Consider the following 7976-nt stretch of genomic DNA (forward strand, 5'->3'; position numbering starts at 1 on the left):
GGTATCGGTCACTTTGAATTGGACAGTCATATGGTCTACTATGCCGGGAATGACAACTTGAAGAGGAATGGTGCTGCATTCATCATCAAAAAGAGCATTTCAAGATCTATCCTGAAGTACAGTGTTGTCAGTGATAGGATAAAATCCATACGCCTACAAGGAAGGCCAGTTAACACAACCATTATTCAAATTTACCCACCAACCACTAAGGCCAAAGACGAAGAAATTGAAGATTTTTATCAACTTCTGCAGTCTGAAATTGATCGAACATGCAATTAGGATGCACTGATAATTACTGGTGATTGGAATGCAAAAGTTGGAAATAAAGAAGAAGTATCGGTAGTTGGAAAATATGGCTTTGGTGATAGAAAAGGTGCTGGAGATCACATGACTGAACTTTGCAAGACCAATAACTTCTTCATTGCAAATATCTTTTTTCACCAACATAAATGGCAACTATATACATGGACCTGGCCAAAAGGAATACACAGGAATCAAATCGACTACATCCGTGGAAAGAGATGATGGAAAAGCTCAATATCATCAGTCAGGACAAGCCCAGGGACTGATTGTGGATCAGGCCATCAATTACTTACATGCAGATTCAAATTGAAACTGAAGAAAATTAGAACAAGTCAACCAGAGTCAAAGTATGACCTTCAGTATATTCCACCTGAATTTAGAAACTATCTCAAGAATAGATTTGATGTGTAGAATGCTAATGACTAAAGAACAGAAGAGTTGTGAATGACACCAAGGGCTTCGTATATGAAGAAAGCAAGAGGTCATAAAAAAGATAGGATAGAAAGAAAAGACCTAAATGGACGTCAGAAGAGACTCTGAAACTTGCTCTTAAACAACGAGTCCCTAAAGCCAAAGGAGAAAATGATGAAGTAAAAGAGCTGAACAGAAGGTTTCAAAGGGCAGCTTGAGAAGACAAAGTCAAGTATTACGATGACATGTGCAGAGACCTGGAGATAGAAAATCAAAGGGAAGAACATGCTTAGCATTTCTCCAGCTGAAAGAACCAAAGAAAAGCTTCAAGCCTTGAGTTGCAATACTGAAGGATTCTATGGGCAAAATACAGGAAGCATCAAAAGAAGATGGAAGCAATACACAGTCACTATACCAAAAAGAATTGGTCAAGCTCAACCTTTCACGAGGTAATGTATGGCCAGGAATCCAAACGGCACTAAAGGAAGAATTCTAAGTTGCACTGAAGGCATTGGTGATAAACAAGGCCCTGGGAATTGATGCAACGCCAACTTAAATGTTTCAACAAACGGATGCAGCACTGGAAGCGCTCACTTGTTTATGCCAAGAAATTTGGAAGAGAGCTACCTGGCCAATTGACTGGAAGAGATCCATATTTATGCCTATTCCCAAGAAAGGTGTTCCAATCGAATGCAGAAATTATTGAAAAATATCATTAATACCACATGCAGGTAAAATTTTGCTGAAGATCATTCAAAAGTGGCTGTAACATTGACAGGGAACTGCCAGAAACTGAAGCAGAATTTAGAAGAGGACGTGGAACCAGGGATATCATTGCTGATTTCAGAGGGATCCTGGATGAAAGTAAAGAATACTAGAAAAATATTTACCTGTGTTTTATTGACTATACTAAGGCATTGGACTGTGTGGATCATAAGAAATTATGGATAACATCTCGGAGAATGAGAATTCCAGAGCAAGTAATTGTGCTCATGAGGAATCTGAACATGGATCAAAAGGCAGTTGTTTGAACAGAACAAGGGGATACTGCATGGTTTAAAGTCAGAAAAGGTGTGTGTCAGGGTTGTATCCTTTTACCACATGTATTCAATCTGTATGCTGAGCAAATAATCCAGGAAGCTGGACTATATGAAGAGGTATGGGCATCAGGATTGAAGGAAGACTCATTAACAGCCTGTATTATGCAGATGACACAATCTTACTTGCCGAAAGTGAAGGGGATTTGAAGCACTTACTGAGGAAACAAAAAACCATAGCCTTCAGTGTGGATTTTACCTCAACATAAAGAAAACAAAAATACTCATAACTGGACCAAATAAACAACATCATGATGAATGGAGAAAAGATTGAGGTTGTCAAAGATTTCATTTTACTTGGATCCACAATCAACACCCATGGAAGCATCAATCAAGTAATCAAAAGACTCACTGCATTGGGCAAATTGGCTGCAAAAGATCTCTTTTAAGCATTAAAAAAGCAAAGATGTCAGTCGGAATCGACTCGACAGCAGTGGGTTTGGTTTTTGGTTTTGGTCACCTTGAAGACTAAGGTGTGCCTGACCCAAGCCATGGTCATATGCATGTGAAAGCTGGACAATGAATAAGAAGATGGAAGAATTGACACCTTTGAATTGTGGTGCTGGTGAAGAATATTGAGTACACCATGCCAAAAGAATGAATAAATCTGTCTTGGAAGAAGTATAGCCAGAATGCTCCTTGGAAGCAAGGATGGTGAGTCTGCCTCTCACATACTTCGGACATATTATCAGGAGGGATCAGTCCCTGGGGAAGGCCATCATGCTTGGTAAAGTAGAAGGTCAGTGAAAAAAATGAAGACCCTTAACGAGATGGATTGACACGGCGGCTGCAACAATGGGTTCAAGCATAGCAACAATTGTGAGAATGGCGCAGGACTGGGCAGTGTTTTGTTCTGTTGTGCACAGGGTTGCTACGAGTTGGAACTGACTCGATGGAACCTAATAACAACAAAAGCAGCAACAATAACAACAATATTTCTAGGTGCTTTACAGAAAGTAACTTTGCTGGATTAAGGAGTGCTCCCCAAAGATTCATTTTCACTCTGAACCTCAGAATGTGGCCTTATTTGGAAATAGGGTCTTTGTAGACGTGATTAGTTAAGATGAGGCCATACTGGAGCAGAGTGACTGGTGCCTTTAAAAAAAAAAAAAACTTGTGCCTTTAGAAGGAGAGAAATAGCTGGACGCAGAGACAGGCACAGAGTGGGAAGGCAGCCATGTGAAGACGGAGGCAGAAATGGAGTGCTGCTGCCACAACCCAAGCAACGCCAAAGGTTGTTCGCTACCACAGGAAGCTAGACGAGGCAAGGTAGGAGCCTTTGGGGAAATCAGGACACTGCCAGCACCTCAATTTCAGACTTCTGGGCTGGAGAACCATGAGAGAATACATTTCTGTTGTTTTAAGCCACTCGCTTTGTGGTTCTTTGTTACAGCAGCCCTGTCATTTTTTATGTGCCATTGAGTCAGTTATTAGGCATCGTCAGGTTCACTGGGTGGGTTTGAAACACCAACCTTTTGCTTAGCAGTCAGGCATTTAACCATTGAGCCACCAGGGCTCCTCAAGTGAGTTACTACATTACCAAAAAAAAAAAAAAAAATTCCATTGCTTTTGGGTCGATTTCGACTCATAGCGATCCTGTAGGACAGAGCAGAACTTCCCCATAGGGTTTCCAAAGCTGTAATCTTTAAAGAAGCAGACTGGACAGCTTTCTCTTCTGGAGTCGTTGGTGGGTTCGAACAGCTGCCTTTTGGTTAGCAGCCGAGTGCTTAACCACTGTGCCACCAAGGCTCCCAGTTTGTATATTAGGACACTAATATGGTGACTAACTCATTTGATTTTCACAATTCCATAAGGGAGGTACCATTATTTTCCCCAAATGTGCTTTCATCTTTGTTGTCCAGTTGGAGGCTCTCTGGATACTGTGATCTCTGTTCGGTGGAAATTTATTAACCCTTGGCCGTTGAGTCGGCCCTGATTCATGGTGACCGCATGTGTGTCACAGTAGAACTGTGCTCTTCAGGGTTTTCAAAGGCTGATTTTTCAGAAGTAAATCTTTCAAGGCTTCTCTGGATGAACTCAAACCTCCAACTTTTCACTTAACAGCTGAGCATGTTCACCGTTTACATCACCCAGGAACTCCAGGAATTATTCCTTTATCTGAAAATCGGCTCAGAAAGGCTGGATGCTGGCCCCAGGCCACACAGCTCAACTCAGGAGAGGAGGCTGCTCTGAAGGAGAGCTACTTGGATCCTCTACCCAGCTGCACTTGGCCAGGCTCCTGACCCCGCCCAGAGAACACAGATATGGGAGAACCTAGGGAACGTGCTATGGCTTGGGTTTGGTTTTGGATAGAATCATTCCCGTAGATCAAATCATACAAACGTAAATCACAGTTACTTCTGCGGTGGATGTTGATATAATCACCCTGGGCAGGCGGGGGCATCTGCTGGCAGCCATTCTCCCCAGGCATTTAAATAGCACCCACCTTCACCGAGTGTGAGGCTTGTGGATGCCAGAAAGGCTGCAATTATCATTAAAATAGTATTGTGTGTTTGGTAATTAGACAAGGCCCTTGTTCTAATGGGAACGCAGGCTGTAAAAAATAATCTCAAGTTTGTGCTGATTAAGTAAGTGGAGAGAGGGTGCATTTTCTTGAGGAACCTGTGAGGCTGGTGCTCAATCTCTAGCTGTTTATATTTGTCCAAAGAAGTATTAGAAATGGTAAGAACTCTTAATGCCCAGACTCAGAATCCATCCTCCTTAGGCATGTAGGATGACTAAGAACCATCACAACATTTGGACACTTGTGGGGCTGGGATGGACCCAGAGGGCTAGTTGAGGAGAGGGCTGAGGACTGTGCTCAGAGGTGGGTGGAGAGACTGGAAGGGTTGGCCAAAAACTTTGCTACTTTTGGACCTGCCAGCACACGGCCTCGTTCAAGACCCAAAAGAAAGAACTGCACAAAGCACCTCCCTGTGCTCAGCCTACTTTGATGAGAAAGGTCATACCTTCTTCAGAACTATCCCCACTTCCACACCCTGCATTTTGGGCCCACTGAACTTCTCACGCTTTCCCACATCTGATGACACACCCTCCCCGCCCCACGTGCTTCCTCTCTTGTCACCTGGGAAACACCTGCCTTTCCTCCACAGAATCCTTGGATGGTGCAAACTGTGACTACTAATCAAAAGGTTTGAGGTTCAAGTCCACCCACAGGTGTCCCAGAAGAAAGGCCTCGCTATCTGCTTTTGAAACACCAGCCATTGAAAACACTTTGGAGCACAGTTGTACTCTGACACACATGTGGTCACCACGAGTTGGAATCGACTCAAATGTAAGGGGTAACACACTTTCCTGGTCTCCCAGGGCACTTAGGACAAAATCCAAACTCCTTACCACGGCTGGCAAATTGTACCAGCTAGAGTTGCTGTGAGTCAGAATTGACTCAACGGCAATGGGTTTGGTTTTGGGTTTAGGATACAAGGTGGATCTAGACCAGGAACATTGGCATCCCAGGGGGGTTGTGAGAAATGCAGATCCTTGGGCCCCACCCAGACGTGATGAGTCAGAACTTGAATATTAGTACGACCCCAGGGTTTCCTTCGAGGTAGCTGGTGACTGTTAAGCTGCCACACAGCTACACGCCTGCTCCGTGCCTGCCTCTCCAGAGACACCTGCTCACTCTCCCCTCCTCCCCACCATGCTGGCCCTCCTACCCTCCTGGGAACACCCCAAGGTTCTTCCTACCTCTGGCCTTTTCATTCACTGCTCTTCCCTCTGTCTAAAACATTCCTCACCTCCTCCCCCATCTTCTCATGACTGTTCCTTCTTGTCATCCGTTCATTCAACAAATGTGTGTGATGGTTCACTGTCTGAAGGACAGCTTCAGGCACCGGGAATCAAACATGACACAGGGGGGTTGTGTAACATTTTTCTCCTTTTATCACCCCCACCTCCAAGTTTCTGGAACAAAAATTGTTCAATAAATGTTGTATAAATGATATAATGATGAAATTCTCCATGTCTCGTCTTTGAGTCTTAAACATACTCTTAAAACAACACAGGTAGATAGATAGACAGACAGCCAGATAGTAGGTAGGTAGATAGTTGCTGTCAAGTCAGCTCCAGCTTATGATGAATCTTATGTACAGCAGAATGAAACTTTGCCCAGCCCTTCATCATCCTCATAATCTCTGGCATGTTCAAATTCATCGTTGTTGCTACTGTGCCCGTCCATCTCACTGAGTGAGGGTCTCCCTTGCCCTCTCTGACCCTCTACTTCACCAAATATGATGTCCTCCTCCAGTGATCGATTCCTTCTAATGATGTGTCCAAAGCAAGCAGGTTGGGCAACACTCTGTTGCAGCCCATAAGGTTTCACTGGCTAATTTTAGAAAGTAGATTAACAGACCTTTCTTCCTAGTCTGTCTTATTCTGGAAGCACTGCTGAAACCTATCCACTGTGAGCCACGCTGCTGGTATTTGAAATTCTGGTAGCATAGCTTTCAACATCACAGTGACACGGAAGCCACCACAGTACAATGAACTGAGACATGAGTGGTGGAAAACAACTTGGAAACCACGTTAAGGCCCTCAGGGAGGGACAGGACCCCCAAGGCCTTGTCCACAGTCAGGCTCTAACTTCTCCTTGGGGGACGTAACCAGGGGCATCAAGAAGGACAAAGTTCTGCCTGCCCAAGCAGGACTCCACCTAGAGCAACACCATCTACAGACAGAAACCAGCCTCCCTTTCTGTTTAATCTGGATTGAACCGGTTTGACCCCCTGCTGAGAATCTGCATTTCCACTCCAGATATACCAAAACGGAATCTACGTTTTAACAAGATTTCTCAGTGTGGATGATAACAAGTTATGGATAACACTGCAAAGAGCGGGAATTCCAGAACACTTAATTGTGCTGATGAGGAACCTGTACATAGACCAAGAGGCAGTCATTCAAACAGAACAAGGGGATACTGCCTGGTTTAAAATCAGGAAAGGTATGTGTCAGAACTGTATCCTTCCACCATACTTATTCAGTCTGTATGCTGAGCCAATAATCTGAGAAGCTGAACTATATGAAGAATTCATCAGGATTGGAGGAAGACTCACTAACAACCTGCGTTATGCAGATGACACAACCTTATTTGCTGAAAGTCAAGAGGACTTGCAACACATACCAATGAAGATCAAAGACTACAGCCTTCAATATGTTTTGCACTTCAACATATAGAAAAGAAAAATCCTCACAACTGGACAAATAAGCTGCATCATGATAAACAGAGAAAAGATTAAAGTTGTCAAGGATTTCATTTTATTTGGATTCACAATCAATGCCCATGGGAGCAGTGGTCAGGAAATCAAGCAAAGTATTGCATTGGGCAAACCTGCTGCAAAAGACCTCTTTCAAGTGTAAAAAAGCAAAGATGTCACTTTGAGGACTAAGATGCACCTGACCCAAGCCATGGTATTTTCGATTACTTCATATGCATGCTGGACAATGAATAAGGAAGACCGAAGAAGAATTGATGCTTTTGATTTGCGGTGTTGGCGAAGAATATTGAATATACCATGGATTGCCAAAAGAATGAACAAATTTGCCTTGGAAGAAGTACAACCAGAATGCTCCTTAGAAACAAAGATGGTGAGACTTTGTCTCACATACTTTGGACATGTTGTCAGGGATGATCAGTCACTGCAGAAGGATATCATGATTGGTAAGGTAGAGAGTCAATGAAAAAGAGAAAGACCCTCGATGAGCTGAATTGACACAGTGACCACAACAATGGGCTCAGGCATAACAATGATTGTGAGTATAGTGCAGGAATGGGCAGTGTTTTGTTCTGTTGCACATGGGGTCACCATGAGTCAAAATCAACTGGACAACGGCACCTAACAACAACAACCAAGTGACTCTTATGTATACATAAGAATCACTTAGGTCTATGAGGATCACCTGGGGATTTTGTTAAACTATGGATTCTGATTCAGTACATCTAGGGGTGGAAATGCAAATTCTCAGCAGGAGGTCGAAGCCCTGGTTTAATCCTGGTTTGGGTTCATTTAGTCACTTCTTTAATTGAATTAATCCTGTGGCTTAGCCCATTCTATCTAGACTTGCTTTGTCAGAGCTTGGAGTCAAGTTTAAGTAACTGTATTTCCTCAAATTTATTTCCCATAGAAATTTTAAGCGGGTTTTTACCTT

This window comes from Elephas maximus, chromosome 3, assembly GCF_024166365.1.
Source record: "Elephas maximus indicus isolate mEleMax1 chromosome 3, mEleMax1 primary haplotype, whole genome shotgun sequence".
Lineage (NCBI taxonomy): Eukaryota > Metazoa > Chordata > Mammalia > Proboscidea > Elephantidae > Elephas > Elephas maximus.